At 48.6% G+C, this 16,413-nt stretch overlaps 6 non-coding genes and 7 pseudogenes across 6 annotated transcripts; 1 reads left to right on the plus strand and 12 right to left on the minus strand.

The window, feature by feature from the left end:
• Positions 1-28: 28 nt before the first annotated feature.
• On the minus strand, positions 29-147 carry LOC148670287 (5S ribosomal RNA). The gene has a single exon (XR_015938310.1). It is a non-coding gene; the product is annotated as a 5S ribosomal RNA (ribosomal RNA).
• Positions 148-684: 537 nt separating this feature from the next.
• LOC148670288 (5S ribosomal RNA) lies at positions 685-803 on the minus strand (annotated as a pseudogene).
• Positions 804-1,340: 537 nt separating this feature from the next.
• Positions 1,341-1,459, minus strand: LOC148670289 (5S ribosomal RNA; annotated as a pseudogene).
• Positions 1,460-1,996: 537 nt separating this feature from the next.
• On the minus strand, positions 1,997-2,115 carry LOC148670290 (5S ribosomal RNA). The gene has a single exon (XR_015939132.1). It is a non-coding gene; the product is annotated as a 5S ribosomal RNA (ribosomal RNA).
• Positions 2,116-2,652: 537 nt separating this feature from the next.
• On the minus strand, positions 2,653-2,771 carry LOC148670291 (5S ribosomal RNA). Its single transcript, XR_015938312.1, has one exon. It is a non-coding gene; the product is annotated as a 5S ribosomal RNA (ribosomal RNA).
• Positions 2,772-3,308: 537 nt separating this feature from the next.
• On the minus strand, positions 3,309-3,417 carry LOC148670292 (5S ribosomal RNA; annotated as a pseudogene).
• A 537-nt stretch (positions 3,418-3,954) lies between these two features.
• On the minus strand, positions 3,955-4,073 carry LOC148670293 (5S ribosomal RNA; annotated as a pseudogene).
• A 537-nt stretch (positions 4,074-4,610) lies between these two features.
• On the minus strand, positions 4,611-4,729 carry LOC148670294 (5S ribosomal RNA; annotated as a pseudogene).
• A 536-nt stretch (positions 4,730-5,265) lies between these two features.
• Positions 5,266-5,384, minus strand: LOC148670295 (5S ribosomal RNA). Its single transcript, XR_015938405.1, has one exon. It is a non-coding gene; the product is annotated as a 5S ribosomal RNA (ribosomal RNA).
• A 537-nt stretch (positions 5,385-5,921) lies between these two features.
• Positions 5,922-6,040, minus strand: LOC148670296 (5S ribosomal RNA). The gene has a single exon (XR_015938406.1). It is a non-coding gene; the product is annotated as a 5S ribosomal RNA (ribosomal RNA).
• Positions 6,041-6,577: 537 nt separating this feature from the next.
• Positions 6,578-6,696, minus strand: LOC148670297 (5S ribosomal RNA; annotated as a pseudogene).
• A 1,480-nt stretch (positions 6,697-8,176) lies between these two features.
• Positions 8,177-8,341, plus strand: LOC148670298 (U1 spliceosomal RNA). Its single transcript, XR_015937712.1, has one exon. It is a non-coding gene; the product is annotated as a U1 spliceosomal RNA (small nuclear RNA).
• A 599-nt stretch (positions 8,342-8,940) lies between these two features.
• On the minus strand, positions 8,941-9,059 carry LOC148670299 (5S ribosomal RNA; annotated as a pseudogene).
• Positions 9,060-16,413: the final 7,354 nt, after the last annotated feature.

Below are 16,413 nucleotides of genomic sequence, written 5' to 3' on the forward strand. Positions count from 1 at the left end.
CGGGGATAGGGCGCCTCCTGCGCTTAAAAGCTTACAGCACCTGGTATTCCCAGGCGGTCTCCCATCCAAGTACTAACCAGGCCCATCCCTGTTTAGCTTCCGAGATCAGACGAGATCAGGCGTGCTCAAGGGGGTGTGGCCATAAGCGAGAGCAAGGCTCGCTGTCACCCTTCTTATTGAGAGGACAGCTCCGTCACCTCTTTTACGACGCTGCTTTTTTTCCCTTGCGTTATTCTCTTCTTCCCACGTTCTCTCTCTTCACTGCCTTCGTTCCCGCTCCATTTCACTTCAGCCTTTCACTCTTGCTTCCTTCCAATGAGGACGGAGCTGCGGGAGAAAGGGCGCTATAGAGGATCGCTGTGGAGAGCTGCTGCTGTGCTTTGACATCTGAGCTCTGTGGAAAACGATCTCAATACAATTCTGAAAAACGCGACTCTCCGAACGCCAGCCGAACAAGTCTCCACAGCCGAAGCGCTGTGTCTCTTTTCAGCTGGCGATAAACCTTTCCTCGATCCTTTGCGGACTTGTAAAACTGTTCCTGATCAGAATAAAAAACGCTCACGCTAATACACAAGCACCCGTGTCTCGCCAAAGCTGACAAATAAACAGACGGACAAGCCGCACTGCACGTGTGAACAGGGGAATGAGCGAGCGAGCGGGGATAGGGCGCCTCCTGCGCTTAAAAGCTTACAGCACCTGGTATTCCCAGGCGGTCTCCCATCCAAGTACTAACCAGGCCCATCCCTGTTTAGCTTCCGAGATCAGATGAGATTAGGCGTGCTCAAGGGGGTGTGGCCGTAAGCGAGATCAAGGCTCGCTGGCACCCTTCTTATTGAGAGGACAGCTCCGTCACCTCTTTTACGACGCTGCTTTTTTTCCCTTGCGTTTTTCTCTTCTTCCCACGTTCTCTCTCTTCACTGCCTTCGTCCCCGCTCTATTTCACTTCAGCCTTTCACTCTTGCTTCCTTCCAATGAGGACGGAGCTGCGGGAGAAAGGGCGCTATAGATGATCGCTGTGGAGAGCTGCTGCTGTGCTTTGACATCTGAGCTCTGTGGAAAACGATCTCAATACAATTCTGAAAAACGCGACTCTCCGAACGCCAGCCGAACAAGTCTCCACAGCCAAAGCGCTGTGTCTCTTTTCAGCTGGCGATAAACCTTTCCTCGATCCTTTGCGGACTTGTAAAACTGTTCCTGATCAGAATAAAAAACGCTCACGCTAATACACAAGCACCCGTGTCTCGCCAAAGCTGACAAATAAACAGACGGACAAGCCGCACTGCACGTGTGAACAGGGGAACGAGCAAGCGAGCGGGGATAGGGCGCCTCCTGCGCTTAAAAGCTTACAGCACCTGGTATTCCCAGGCGGTCTCCCATCCAAGTACTAACCAGGCCCATCCCTGTTTAGCTTCCGAGATCAGACAAGATCAGGCGTGCTCAAGGGGGTGTGGCCGTAAGAGAGAGCAAGGCTCGCTGGCACCCTTCTTATTGAGAGGACAGCTCCGTCACCTCTTTTACGACGCTGCTTTTTTTCTCTTGCGTTTTTCTCTTCTTCCCACGTTGTCTCTCTTCACTGCCTTCGTCCCTGCTCTATTTCACTTCAGCCTTTCACTCTTGCTTCCTTCCAATGAGGACGGAGCTGCGGGAGAAAGGGCGCTATAGAGGATCGCTGTGGAGAGCTGCTGCTGTGCTTTGACATCTGAGCTCTGTGGAAAACGATCTCAATACAATTCTGAAAAACGCGACTCTCCGAACGCCAGCCGAACAAGTCTCCACAGCCGAAGCGCTGTGTCTCTTTTCAGCTGGCGATAAACCTTTCTTCGATCCTTTGCGGACTTGTAAAACTGTTCCTGATCAGAATAAAAAATGCTCACGCTAATACACAAGCACCCGTGTCTCGCCAAAGCTGACAAATAAACAGACGGACAAGCCGCACTGCACGTGTGAACAGGGGAATGAGCGAGCGAGCGGGGATAGGGCGCCTCCTGCGCTTAAAAGCTTACAGCACCTGGTATTCCCAGGCGGTCTCCCATCCAAGTACTAACCAGGCCCATCCCTGTTTAGCTTCCGAGATCAGATGAGATCAGGCGTGCTCAAGGGGGTGTGGCCGTAAGCGAGATCAAGGCTCGCTGGCACCCTTCTTATTGAGAGGACAGCTCCGTCACCTCTTTTACGACGCTGCTTTTTTTCCCTTGCGTTTTTCTCTTCTTCCCACGTTCTCTCTCTTCACTGCCTTCGTCCCCGCTCTATTTCACTTCAGCCTTTCACTCTTGCTTCCTTCCAATGAGGACGGAGCTGCGGGAGAAAGGGCGCTATAGATGATCGCTGTGGAGAGCTGCTGCTGTGCTTTGACATCTGAGCTCTGTGGAAAACGATCTCAATACAATTCTGAAAAACGCGACTCTCCGAACGCCAGCCGAACAAGTCTCCACAGCCAAAGCGCTGTGTCTCTTTTCAGCTGGCGATAAACCTTTCCTCGATCCTTTGCGGACTTGTAAAACTGTTCCTGATCAGAATAAAAAACGCTCACGCTAATACACAAGCACCCGTGTCTCGCCAAAGCTGACAAATAAACAGACGGACAAGCCGCACTGCACGTGTGAACAGGGGAACGAGCAAGCGAGCGGGGATAGGGCGCCTCCTGCGCTTAAAAGCTTACAGCACCTGGTATTCCCAGGCGGTCTCCCATCCAAGTACTAACCAGGCCCATCCCTGTTTAGCTTCCGAGATCAGACGAGATCAGGCGTGCTCAAGGGGGTGTGGCCATAAGCGAGAGCAAGGCTCGCTGTCACCCTTCTTATTGAGAGGACAGCTCCGTCACCTCTTTTACGACGCTGCTTTTTTTCCCTTGCGTTATTCTCTTCTTCCCACGTTCTCTCTCTTCACTGCCTTCGTTCCCGCTCCATTTCACTTCAGCCTTTCACTCTTGCTTCCTTCCAATGAGGACGGAGCTGCGGGAGAAAGGGCGCTATAGAGGATCGCTGTGGAGAGCTGCTGCTGTGCTTTGACATCTGAGCTCTGTGGAAAACGATCTCAATACAATTCTGAAAAACGCGACTCTCCGAACGCCAGCCGAACAAGTCTCCACAGCCGAAGCGCTGTGTCTCTTTTCAGCTGGCGATAAACCTTTCCTCGATCCTTTGCGGACTTGTAAAACTGTTCCTGATCAGAATAAAAAACGCTCACGCTAATACACAAGCACCCGTGTCTCGCCAAAGCTGACAAATAAACAGACGGACAAGCCGCACTGCACGTGTGAACAGGGGAATGAGCGAGCGAGCGGGGATAGGGCGCCTCCTGCGCTTAAAAGCTTACAGCACCTGGTATTCCCAGGCGGTCTCCCATCCAAATACTAACCAGGCCCATCCCTGTTTAGCTTCCGAGATCAGACGTGCTCAAGGGGGTGTGGCCGTAAGCGAGACCAAAGCTCGCTGGCACCCTTCTTATTGAGAGGACAGCTCCGTCACCTCTTTTACGACGCTGCTTTTTTTCCCTTGCGTTTTTCTCTTCTTCCCACGTTCTCTCTCTTCACTGCCTTCGTCCCCGCTCTATTTCACTTCAGCCTTTCACTCTTGCTTCCTTCCAATGAGGACGGAGCTGCGGGAGAAAGGGCGCTATAGAGGATCGCTGTGGAGAGCTGCTGCTGTGCTTTGACATCTGAGCTCTGTGGAAAACGATCTCAATACAATTCTGAAAAACGCGACTCTCCGAACGCCAGCCGAACAAGTCTCCACAGCCGAAGCGCTGTGTCTCTTTTCAGCTGGCGATAAAGCTTTCCTCGATCCTTTGCGGACTTGTAAAACTGTTCCTGATCAGAATAAAAAACGCTCACGCTAATACACAAGCACCCGTGTCTCGCCAAAGCTGACAAATAAACAGACGGACAAGCCGCACTGCACGTGTGAACAGGGGAATGAGCGAGCGAGCGGGGATAGGGCGCCTCCTGCGCTTAAAAGCTTACAGCACCTGGTATTCCCAGGCGGTCTCCCATCCAAGTACTAACCAGGCCCATCCCTGTTTAGCTTCCGAGATCAGACGAGATCAGGCGTGCTCAAGTGGGTGTGGCCGTAAGCGAGAGCAAGGCTCGCTGGCACCCTTCTTATTGAGAGGACAGCTGCATCACCTCTTTTACGACGCTGCTTTTTTTCCCTTGCATTTTTCTCTTCTTCCCACGTTCTTTCTCTTCACCGCCTTCGTCCCCGCTCTATTTCACTTCAGCCTTTCACTCTTGCTTCCTTCCAATGAGGACGGAGCAGCGGGAGAAAGGGCGCTATAGAGGATCGCTGTGGAGAGCTGCTGCTGTGCTTTGACATCTGAGCTCTGTGGAAAACGATCTCAATACAATTCTGAAAAACGCGACTCTCCGAACGCCAGCCGAACAAGTCTCCGCAGCCGAAGCGCTGTGTCTCTTTTCAGCTGGCGATAAACCTTTTCTCGATCCTTTGCGGACTTGTAAAACTGTTCCTGATCAGAATAAAAAACGCTCACGCTAATACACAAGTACCCGTGTCTCGCCAAAGCTGACAAATAAACAGACAGACAAGCCGCACTGCACGTGTGAACAGGGGAATGAGCGAACGAGCGGGGATAGGGCGCCTCCTGCGCTTAAAAGCTTACAGCACCTGGTATTCCCAGGCGGTCTCCCATCCAAGTACTAACCAGGCCCATCCCTGTTTAGCTTCCGAGGTCAGACGAGATCAGGCGTGCTCAAGGAGATGTGGCCGTAAGCAAAAGCAAGACTCCCTGGCACCCTTCTTATTGAGAGGACAGCTCCGTCACCTCTTTTATGACGCTGTTTTTTTCCCTTGCGTTTTTCTCTTCTTCCCACGTTCTCTCTCTTCACTGCCTTCGTCCCCGCTCTATTTCACTTCAGCCTTTCACTCTTGCTTCCTTCCAATGAGGACGGAGCTGCGGGAGAAAGGGCGCTATAGAGGATCGCTGTGGAGAGCTGCTGCTGTGCTTTGACATCTGAGCTCTGTGGAAAACGATCTCAATACAATTCTGAAAAACGCGACTCTCCGAACGCCAGCCGAACAAGTCTCCGCAGCCGAAGCGCTGTGTCTCTTTTCAGCTGGCAATAAACCTTTCCTCGATCCTTTGCGGACTTGTAAAACTGTTCCTGATCAGAATAAAAAACGCTCACGCTAATACACAAGCACCCGTGTCTCGCCAAAGCTGACAAATAAACAGACGGACAAGCCGCACTGCACGTGTGAACAGGGGAATGAGCGAGCGAGCGGGGATAGGGCGCCTCCTGCGCTTAAAAGCTTACAGCACCTGGTATTCCCAGGCGGTCTCCCATCCAAGTACTAACCAGGCCCATCCTTGTTTAGCTTCCGAGATCAGACGAGATCAGGCGTGCTCAAGGGGGTGAGGCCGTAAGCGAGAGCAAGGCTCGCTGGCACCCTTCTTATTGAGAGGACAGCTCCGTCACCTCTTTTACGACGCTGCTTTTTTTCCCTTGCGTTTTTCTCTTCTTCCCACGTTCTCTCTCTTCACTGCCTTCGTCCCCGCTCTATTTCACTTCAGCCTTTCACTCTTGCTTCCTTCCAATGAGGACGGAGCTGCGGGAGAAAGGGCGCTATAGAGGATCGCTGTGGAGAGCTGCTGCTGTGCTTTGACATCTGAGCTCTGTGGAAAACGATCTCAATACAATTCTGAAAAACGCGACTCTCCGAACGCCAGCCGAACAAGTCTCCGCAGCCGAAGCGCTGTGTCTCTTTTCAGCTGGCAATAAACCTTTCCTCGATCCTTTGCGGACTTGTAAAACTGTTCCTGATCAGAATAAAAAACGCTCACGCTAATACACAAGCACCCGTGTCTCGCCAAAGCTGACAAATAAACAGACGGACAAGCCGCACTGCACGTGTGAACAGGGGAATGAGCGAGCGAGCGGGGATAGGGCGCCTCCTGCGCTTAAAAGCTTACAGCACCTGGTATTCCCAGGCGGTCTCCCATCCAAGTACTAACCAGGCCCATCCTTGTTTAGCTTCCGAGATCAGACGAGATCAGGCGTGCTCAAGGGGGTGAGGCCGTAAGCGAGAGCAAAGCTCGCTGGCACCCTTCTTATTGAGAGGACAGCTCCGTCACCTCTTTTACGACGCTGCTTTTTTTCCCTTGCGTTTTTCTCTTCTTCCCACGTTCTCTCTCTTCACTGCCTTCGTCCCCGCTCTATTTCACTTCAGCCTTTCACTCTTGCTTCCTTCCAATGAGGACGGAGCTGCGGGAGAAAGGGCGCTATAGAGGATCGCTGTGGAGAGCTTCTGCTGTGCTTTGACATCTGAGCTCTGTGGAAAACGATCTCAATACAATTCTGAAAAACGCGACTCTCCGAACGCCAGCCGAACAAGTCTCCACAGCCGAAGCGCTGTGTCTCTTTTCAGCTGGCGATAAACCTTTCCTCGATCCTTTGCGGACTTGTTAAACTGTTCCTGATCAGAATAAAAAACGCTCACGCTAATACACAAGCACCCGTGTCTCGCCAAAGCTGACAAATAAACAGACGGACAAGCCGCACTGCACGTGTGAACAGGGGAATGAGCGAGCGAGCGGGGATAGGGCGCCTCCTGCGCTTAAAAGCTTACAGCACCTGGTATTCCCAGGCGGTCTCCCATCCAAGTACTAACCAGGCCCATTCCTGTTTAGCTTCCGAGATCAGACGAGATCAGGCGTGCTCAAGGGGGTGTGGCCGTAAGCGAGAGCAAGGCTCGCTGGCACCCTTCTTATTGAGAGGACAGCTCCGTCACCTCTTTTACGACGCTGCTTTTTTTCCCTTGCGTTTTTCTCTTCTTCCCACGTTCTCTCTCTTCCCTGCCTTCGTCCCCGCTCTATTTCACTTCAGCCTTTCACTCTTGCTTCCTTCCAATGAGGACGGAGCTGCGGGAGAAAGGGCGCTATAGAGGATCGCTGTGGAGAGCTGCTGCTGTGCTTTGACATCTGAGCTCTGTGGAAAACGATCTCAATACAATTCTGAAAAATGCGACTCTCCGAACGCCAGCCGAACAAGTCTCCACAGCCGAAGCGCTGTGTCTCTTTTCAGCTGGCGATAAACCTTTCCTCGATCTTTTGCGGACTTGTAAAACTGTTCCTGATCAGAATAAAAAACGCTCACGCTAATACACAAGCACCCGTGTCTCGCCAAAGCTGACAAATAAACAGACGGACAAGCCGCACTGCACGTGTGAACAGGGGAGTGAGCGAGCGAGCGGGGATAGGGCGCCTCCTGCGCTTAAAAGCTTTCTGAATTCTGAGTACGTACGGGATCCTCGGCCTTGCGCTTATAACAAAGTCCAAGTCCCTTTGCAGACAACAGCAGTTGTCACATGATTGTCTCTGAGGATGTGCGACAATGGCCAAGGAGAGCCCCGATCTGAGCTTGCGCTCACTGTTTGACCAAGACACAGGTGTGTGCTGATTGGTTGAGAGTTTGGCGGGCATTGGAGACCCACGTGGTATTACCACGCCCTGCGTGAGATATGAGTCACTTACTCTTGACACTTAGGAATGCAGTCCAGATGTCCATTTGGCACTCCCTAGACAGATAGGCGCCAATGGATGACCATTGATCATGATAGCCAGGCTTAGCTAAGTGCATCCCCATCTGGGAGCTGTCCCTTATCAAAAGAAAACATCTTAAATCAGCCTGCATGAATACTTTCTCTGTGGCTGCACCACAGAGATGGAAGGTGAGATGGGGCCTCATTTAGGACAGCATACCACCGCTTAATTCTGTCTTATTAACAAGCATTGCCACTACAACGGCATCTCTCCTGTCAAACTTCCTCCTGACGTGTTTGACAGGATCTGGGCCGTGGTGAACAGTGGGAAAGACGCCCTGTGGAGAGTGAGGAACATGGGGCTGTTCAAAGGCATCGAGGTCCCAGTCAAGGCAGCAGGTAGCCTGGCCCTGTTCATCACCCAAGAGAACTATTACCTCAGAGATCTGTGGAGAGGGAGGAGGGAGGAAGCAGAAAATCTGTGGGAAATAGAGAGCATAGGTCAATATCTCAAGAAACTGTGAAAAACATTATCATGTTTAAGTAAAGAATGTGATTTACACCAGAAAAAAAAATTGTTGCTATGTAACTGGTACCGTGTCAAAATGTAATGAGATGTGATCATATATACTGTTTTAAGTATGTATATTAATGTAAAGCTTTCTAATTTGTGATGTCCTGTATTTTTTTGTGAAAAGAAAATAAAGTTCTTAAAAAATCGATTCACCCAGGGCGAGGCTCGGCCATTGCACTCCGGCTGTGCTGACCCCTGCGAATTCCCCAAATGTGGGAATCTCGACTGCATTATTTCTGGTAGTGGGGGACTGCGTTCGCGCTCTCCCCTGATGTGCTTGGTCCAATATCGGATACGGAAGAGCTATGACACCACGTGCTGCGATAGGATCCCAGTTCGAAAGCCACTGCTGGTTCCCAGTTTCTTTTAGTTAGAGGTCCGGAGAAGCATTTCAAGCTGGTTACACTACTCCTTCCGGACATTCATTCCCTTTTCAAAGTCAGTCGTTTTGCTGTAGTCTGCATTATTAAGGCCAATTTATTTGGTCATGGGGGCCTCGGTACTGTATGCTAATTCTCAAGACAGTTTCACCCGTTTTCTGATTGCTAGGTTCTGTACCAGTGCAGACATGTCAAACAGTGAATGGCTGTACCTCTATTGTATCCCTGCTCAATGAATGAAATCAGTAATAAATGAATATATGTATAGTTACACGAAAAACAAGTGGTTTATCGACTCATCTTCATTTGCAGATTTAGAGGCAGCTTCGATATTCGTTTTACAAACGGGTTTTTTTTTATATGGGTCAAACACATGCCATAGCAACAAAACATCTCTAGAGATGAGGCTATAGATCACCTTTCCATCCTCCAGGTTTTCCTCCCAAAGCCTAAGGCACCAACGGTGACCCCTGCTGGCCGAGAGAGCAAAAGCTTGCAGCACCTGGTAATCCCAGACAGTCTCCCATCCAAGTACTAACCAGGCCCAACTCCGCTTAGCTTTCGAGATCAGACGAAATCAGGCACATTCAGGGTGGTGTGGCCGCAAGCGAAAGCCATGGCGCCTGACTCGCTACTTGAAGCTGTGTGTGGCTGGGGCTCTGTGCCCCCCGAGCGGGACTGAAGGATCGTTCGTGTGCAACTCTTTGGAAAGGAGCTTCTTTCCAAATCGCATTGCGTACCTGGATGTTGGCGAATGTGCTCCCTTGTGTTGGCTTGTCCCGCACTGGAGGAGAACAAACAAACTGCAAGGAGGAGCACAAGGCAAGTCTTCACAAGACAAAAACCTCCAGTGCACAGCACTCTGAAAACATTTCTGGGCTGTCGCGTGTTTATTTCAGCACATAAAGCGCAACAGTCCAACACGTCGGCCGGGCGCGCGGCGCCTCCGCCCTCTTGTGGCCTTGCGGCGTCAGAGCAAGAGGCTCCTTCTCGCTGCCTTTCCGCTGTGTTGCAGAGCCCCGAGAGGGAACCTGGAGCGCACACTTTGTGGGGGGCGGGGGACCGCGTTCGCGCTCTGCCCCCGGTCTCTTGCTCGAGTACTAAATCTCACGGCGCCAGCAAGCGGCCAGGAGACAAGTACAATATCGCGGGACAGGGGGGCCTTGTCATTGATTGTTACATATGAGACGGGGATTAGGAGGAGACTCCGACTGATTGGTAAAGGGGAACACTAACACCAGAGTGACACCCCCGACGTCTCTTTTTGAGAGATTTCTTAATGGCCATGGAGGGTCGGGACCTCAGTTTTACGCCTTCCCCGAAGGACGGCGCCTGTTTGTGCAGCAGAGTGTCGCCATCAGGATGCTGGGGCATAAGAAAGCCACACAGACCGCAGGGTGAGCGCTCCCTACTGGTCCCAGTCACACCTCTTGCAGGAGCAGTAGCAACCTGAGCTTTTCCGGGGGGAATCTCCCATCCGGGTGCCGGCTAGGCTCACACCTGCTGGGCTGCCGTGGGTGAGCCCAGTCAAGAGTCGCAGGGTGAGATCTAGTCATCGGGGAGAAACGATACAAGCGAAGGATTACTCGGCTCCCAGCACTTGAAAAGACCGACAAATGACTCTTTCCCGCTGGAGCTGAATGTACCTGCATGTGTCATGTCGTCTTCTTCCCCCGCCCCGCTGTGTTTGCTGTATTGTCTTTGAAGCCAGACCCCGAGACGAGACGGGCTGTCCTGTGCCCCAATTAACACTTTACAGGTGCCATTCCCCGGCATTGTGGCCATTGTCGGTGGTCACACGCGATAAGATAAGGTGGAGGAGAGCGGGGCATGCCCAGCGCCAGACATTCAAGGAGGGGGCTGTGCGAGGTGAGGTGAGGTGCGACACGCCGGAGCCCCGACGCTGCTAATGCGGAGCACTTGTTGAACTGGCATTGAAAGGACGTGTGCGCACGGAGCGAGCCTTCCCTGCGGCGGAGCGTGGAAACTCTCTCCCCGCGCTGCAGGAGTTGTGTGCGCTGCAGCGGTGCCGAGAGAACAGCACAGAAGACAGCAGGCTCTGGAGAGCGGGTAAGAGATGGAGCCTTGTGGGCAGGCGAGCAGGCCCGTTTTTTGGAAATTGCTGAAAAGGCTCCGGTGTTTGTTCGGTGTGTGGCAGGCGCACGATGCGAGCTTGCGTAGCCGGTCTGGTGTTATGCAAATGAGGCCGAATTGCGTCCCGGGACATGCTGCGAATGCGCATGGCGACTGCAGATGTGTAGGAAACGGCGCTTCCTCCTCGCCGCCCGCCGGGGCAGCGGAAAGGCAGCAAGAAGGAGCCACAAGAGGGCGGAGGCTCTGTGCATCTGGCCGACTTGTTCGACTGGTGCTGTTTCTGTTTTGAAATAAAACGCGCCAGCCAAAAAATGTTTTCAGTGTGCTGTGCACTGGAGGTTTTTGTCTTGTGAAGACTTGCCTTGTGCTCTTCCAGTGCGGGACAAGCCAACACAAGGGAGCACGTTCGCGAACATCCAGGCACGCATTGATTTCGAAAGAAGCTCCTTTCCAAAGAATTGCAAATAAACGATCCTCCAGCCCCGCTCAGGGGACACGGAGCCCCCGCCACACAATGCAACGGGAGTATAAATGAAGTATCCCGCCAGCCATTCGACGATCATTTTTCATGGGTGAATATGGTTTTCTGGGGGGTTGCAATGTTGGTCTTTATTGGACATTCCTGGTGATTCTGACACGTGTTAAACACTCGCATTTCCTGCAATTATAAAAAGGGTTAAGTTTCGGTTTTGCTGACAAATCGAATCGACTTTCACGGAGAGAAGAAAGGAAACACAATGTTTCGGCTGTGGAGCTTAGTACCGATAACACTGCTGATATTGATGGAGTAGAAACAAGTGATGTATTGGCAGCTTTATCTGGGGCGAGAAGTCCTGGAACAACTACAAAAATGTTAGGATGCAGAGGAAGAAATATTTTCCACCTTACCTCACCCAATCCTGCTGCATTAACGAAGCTGAAGTTGGCTTCTTATTCGGCAGCTTCTTATTCGCGTTTTTCGTTCCACCTTATAAGATGCTACTGTGATGTTATGCCGCCTTTCGCTTGTAGATGGCTCTCTATAGTTATTTTTAAAAATACTAATCCGAGTGGATTACTGGACATAGCCTCAGTAAAGGGGAATATGTACATAATGATTATCCAAATTGCATTTTTGTATGAAACACATTTAAGAAAATCGAAAACCAATTTTCAAAACTCACAATAACACAAACTGGCATGTTAGACGACAAGTAAATAAGACAAAAGCAAACCATTCATTCACTGGCATTTTCTGCATATTTACCACGACCTTGCCTTCTGATTATTAAAAGTCTCAAAATCTTGCATTTTGCAAGAAATGTTAATATAGCAGTCTACAATGGGACATTTAGAACATGGCTTGTGAGAATATGGTTAACCAAAGATGAGCAAAGGGTGATGGCACTTTCTGCTTATTGCTATGACCCTCCCTCCTGATTATTAAATAGTCTCACAATTCTGCCACTGAGGTAATGTGACAAATTATGAAAATCATTAAGTATAAGAAAATTTACTGTACCATTTTTTAAATATGACCTTATGAACATGTAAGGATTAACAGTCAACAAAATAGCACCCCTTCTGCTGATTTACTTTTTCCCTCCTTCCTTGTCACCAGAACATCTTAATATTCCGACACTAAGGTAGGAGAGACAAAATCACTTATCATGTACATTTGTAATTACGACACGTCACTGTTGCATTTCTGCGTTGTGACATGTAATACCCACAGTGGAAATTCATAGTTGTGATTATAGGAATGTTATATATCAGGTGGGTAGCTGCGTCAGCATGCGTAGGCTGCAAAGGAACAAGTAAAGGATTATTCCATGTTGAAAAGAGAAGAAAGGAAACACACTGTTTCGGCTGTGGAGCCTTCTTCAGGTGTGAGAAAGACAGGGCAGTATGCAAAGATTATTATCCTTTTATCTTTGCTGATTGCAGTTTATCTTTGATGACAGAATCAAAGACGTTAAGGAATTTTTACACCTAATAAACAGACACTTTTTTTGAACACCCTTATTTACTGTTAACAAAAGAGCTGACACGTATTATGTGTGAAAAAAAGCTTCTAAACAGCTCGACCTGCTGCCCCCTCTGAAAGACACAGTCACTCATAGAATTATTGAAATGGCGGATGGTTTCAAAAGTACACTGGTAGAGCGCGTTAAGATGAGCAGATGCTTTTCATTGCAATTAGGTGAGTCTGTAATCGATTTGGCCAATTCACTCGTTTATGTTAGATATGAGTTTGAGGGTATGTCTCATGAGGACTTTCTGTTCTGTAAACCGCTACCATCAGGAACAGGAAAGCAAGAGCAATGAAAAGCTGCACAGCGCTGTGAAAGAAAATACAGAGAAGTGAAAGGCAGTCCTTTCTCTAAGGAGGTAGAAGAAGAGCGATTCCCCGTCGGGGAATCAAACCCCGGTCTCCCACATGACAGGCAGGGATACACACCACTATACTAACAAGGAAGACATCGCCCTCTCTGACCCCAGGCATCGTGTCTTGACCCACCGTGCTGGAAGCCGACGCGTACTGTGATTCCTTTACAGAGCAGAAATGACAACCGAGGAGCCGAGAGATCATTTCAGCATTTCGCGTCTGAACGGAAAACACAAACGACCAACTCGGAATGACTTGCTTTTGACACTTTTCAAAGCGTTCTTTGTGCACAACGACTGCGCTGCCTAGCAGATACAAATGGGTTGTACAACTTCGATCTAGCAAATGCAAGAGGGCTAAGCCCCCTTTCTTTTAGCCCAGGTTCGATCTGTCTCCCAGAATCACCAGGGCGCACGCACACACACACCCGTGCCGTTGAAGTGCTCTGCTTCATTTCTAAGGGCAACTCAACATTCACTCCTACCCCGTGAAAAGAAAAAAAACAGCGTCCGCAGCAACAACAGCTCAGGTCTCTGCACAGGAGATAAGCTGCTCCCATCTCCTCTGCTCTGCGGCTCCTGCGGAGTGGAGTCCTGCCTGGAGCCGTGTTTGCAGGCGGCGGCTCCCCGCGCCTTGTCTGTGCGTCGTGTCCAAGAGCTCCTGGGAGGAAGAGAGAGCCCTCCCACTCGGGGGCTTTTCCACGGTCTGTGTGAGGAGGGGCGGGTGTGTCCAGTAGCTTATCTCGTTCTGTTGTCTCGCGATGTCTATTCACTATACTACATCCCTTCCTTTGTTATTTTTAAAGTCTATAACTTTATCATACAATTGTAACAATTTTATATCAACACACAGTAAACGGTTATTAACTATTACAACAAAATGTATATAAACCCTTTCATTTCTATTCAATACATTCATCTTTTTTACAACAATTTCTATACGTACCAACTCAAATTTTAGTTCAATTTCTACTTAAGTCACTTCTAAATATCACCTCATTTCTAGCAGTCTAAGCAACATCTACATAGATAACACAAACAAAATAGGGCAATTTAACATTTGGAGAGCAATGCAAGTCCTGTATTTTTAAATGTCTCTGTAATGAGCCAGTTTCCTGATAACCCTGCCACTAATGGTTGTTACTTTACTACTGGGTAAAGTTACTGGCTTTCCTACGGATGTACTCTCCACTGTCTGAGGACTCGGCACTTCCTGCACGTCAGAAAGTCCTGTATTCTCAGCATTTTGTGTTTCTGCAGATTCAAAATCAAGATCCAATGGAGGAGTGTTCAAAGATGTTTTACATTTCTCATTATTTTTGAGCCATCTTCCACATTCACTAACTCAAAGGAGTTACAAGAGGTGTTTCTCAATAACACATAGCGAGTGTCTTTGAGTGTCTTAAAGCTTTTTTCAGGTATCTTTGAAATCTTTCAATTTTGCCATTACATCTCGGATAGTAAGGTGATGCACGGATGTGTTTAATTCCACGATTAATTCCACAAGTTTAATTCCACAATAGTCAGAAATGATTCAAACAACTGTCCTATGAATTGCCTGCCATTATCTGTTACTACCTCTAGTGGATAACCAAATCGTGCAAAGATGTTCATCAGCTCTCTAATAACTGTGGCTGAAGATATGTCTGATACAACAACCGCCTCAGGTTTAGAAGTATAATAGTCTATGACAGTCAATATGTATTCATTCTGAATGGGACCTACCAGGGCAATGCCCAATTTTGTCCAAGGCCTTGGTGGTAATTCAAGTGGTTGGAGAGGTTGATCCTCCTGCAATGGCTGATTCAACACACAAGTGGAACAATTCCTGATTAGTCTTTCAACATCACTGTTCATGTTGGGCCAGTAAAAGTTGCTTCTCAGGTACTGTTTTGTACGAGCTACACTGTGATGAGTCTCATGTGCTATTTTCAGTGCTTGTCTGATTTTTGTTTTCGGTAACACAATCCTCTGTCTTCTTAAAAGCAGTCCATCATATGTAGATAACTCCAACCTACACCTGTGGTATGGCTGCAGTTCGTCTGGAATTGGATTAGGCCATTGTCCTTTTTCCACTATGGACATCAACAATTTCAATGTGTCATCTTCGTTTGTTGCTTGTTTAAGTTCCTCAAGTGTCAGTGCATGCAGTTCATAAGTGCTGATTGAAAGCACTCTATCAACATAGGTGTCTTCATAACCAGTGTCTTCTGTGTCTGGTAAAGGAAGACGTGACAATGAGTCTGCGACATTGGTTTTCCCTACTATGTGTTCAATTTTGTAATCATAAGGCCATAATCTCAATCCAAGTCTTTGTATCCTGGGTGGTAACAATGTTGCCTTTTTGGGATTGAACATATAAATGAGGGGTTTATGATCCATTTGAAGTGTGAACTTGCCTCCCCATAAATATGTCCTAAAATGTTCCACTGCCCAAACACAACCCAAGGCTTCACGCTCTATTTGTGAGTAATGCCTTTCTGTTGGGGTAAGTGAGCGACTTGCATATGCCACTGGTTTGTTCTGTCTATTTTCTTGTCTTTGTAGCAATACTGCTCCAAGTCCTAAAGGATTCGCGTCACTGATCACTACTGGTGGTGCATCTAGTTTGGAGTATGCCAGACATGGTTCAGTTACAAGTGCTCTTTTCAACTCGGCAATGGCTTTCTCAGTTTCCGATGTCCATTCCCACTTCTGTCTTTTCCTCGTTAGTTTTCTAAGAGGTTCTGATATGTCTGCATAATTAGGAATAAATTTCATCAAAAATCCACAAGTTCCTAAGAATGAGCGCAAAAGTGCAACATTCTCAGGTCTCGGCGCACTGCAAACATGCATAGTTGAATCAAGAGCACTTAAAAGATGCAAAAAGTTTCAAATAAAACAGAATTGAAAGACAGTCGAGTAAGGAGGTAGAAAAAAAGCACTTCCCCGTCTGGGAATTAACCACCGTCGCACGTGTGACTGGATACAAAAATAATAGATTAATTTGTGCCCAGTCTCTTGAAGCTTCAATGCGATTATTTTTCCTTCCTTATTTCTTCATTCCCATGCATTTACTCTATAGTAGAGGAAACGCGAAAGTGGGAAACTGCAGGCATTCGTTGTGAGTGGTGGATTGTGATCAGTGAGCATCTGGACAAGTCTGTTCCATTACCTTTTCCATTGGGGATGTAGCACAGCGGTAGAGTGCATGCTTTGCATGGATGAGGTCCCTGGTTCAATCCCTGGCATCTCCAGGTGCTTTATATTCACATCGCAATCTTCTGTTGAGTGAGAACTCTTTGCTCGTGTTCAGAGAGAGCCAGGTTTACACAATTAAATGCAGGCACACTCGACGTGCTGCAGAGTTGCGCTGCTGTTTTAAATGTACCTCATTTAGTTCTGTTAAATCTTAAATTATTTGAACTAATAATTTAGTTCAAATTCAGGAAATCCAGAGATTGCTTCACACTTGTGGCTGTTGCAGAAAACACCTGTTGAAACTCACCCGGGATTTCCTGAG

This window comes from Lepisosteus platostomus, chromosome 5 (genome assembly GCF_059453375.1).
Source record: "Lepisosteus platostomus isolate fLepPlt1 chromosome 5, fLepPlt1.hap1, whole genome shotgun sequence".
NCBI classification, from domain to species: Eukaryota; Metazoa; Chordata; class Actinopteri; order Semionotiformes; family Lepisosteidae; genus Lepisosteus; species Lepisosteus platostomus.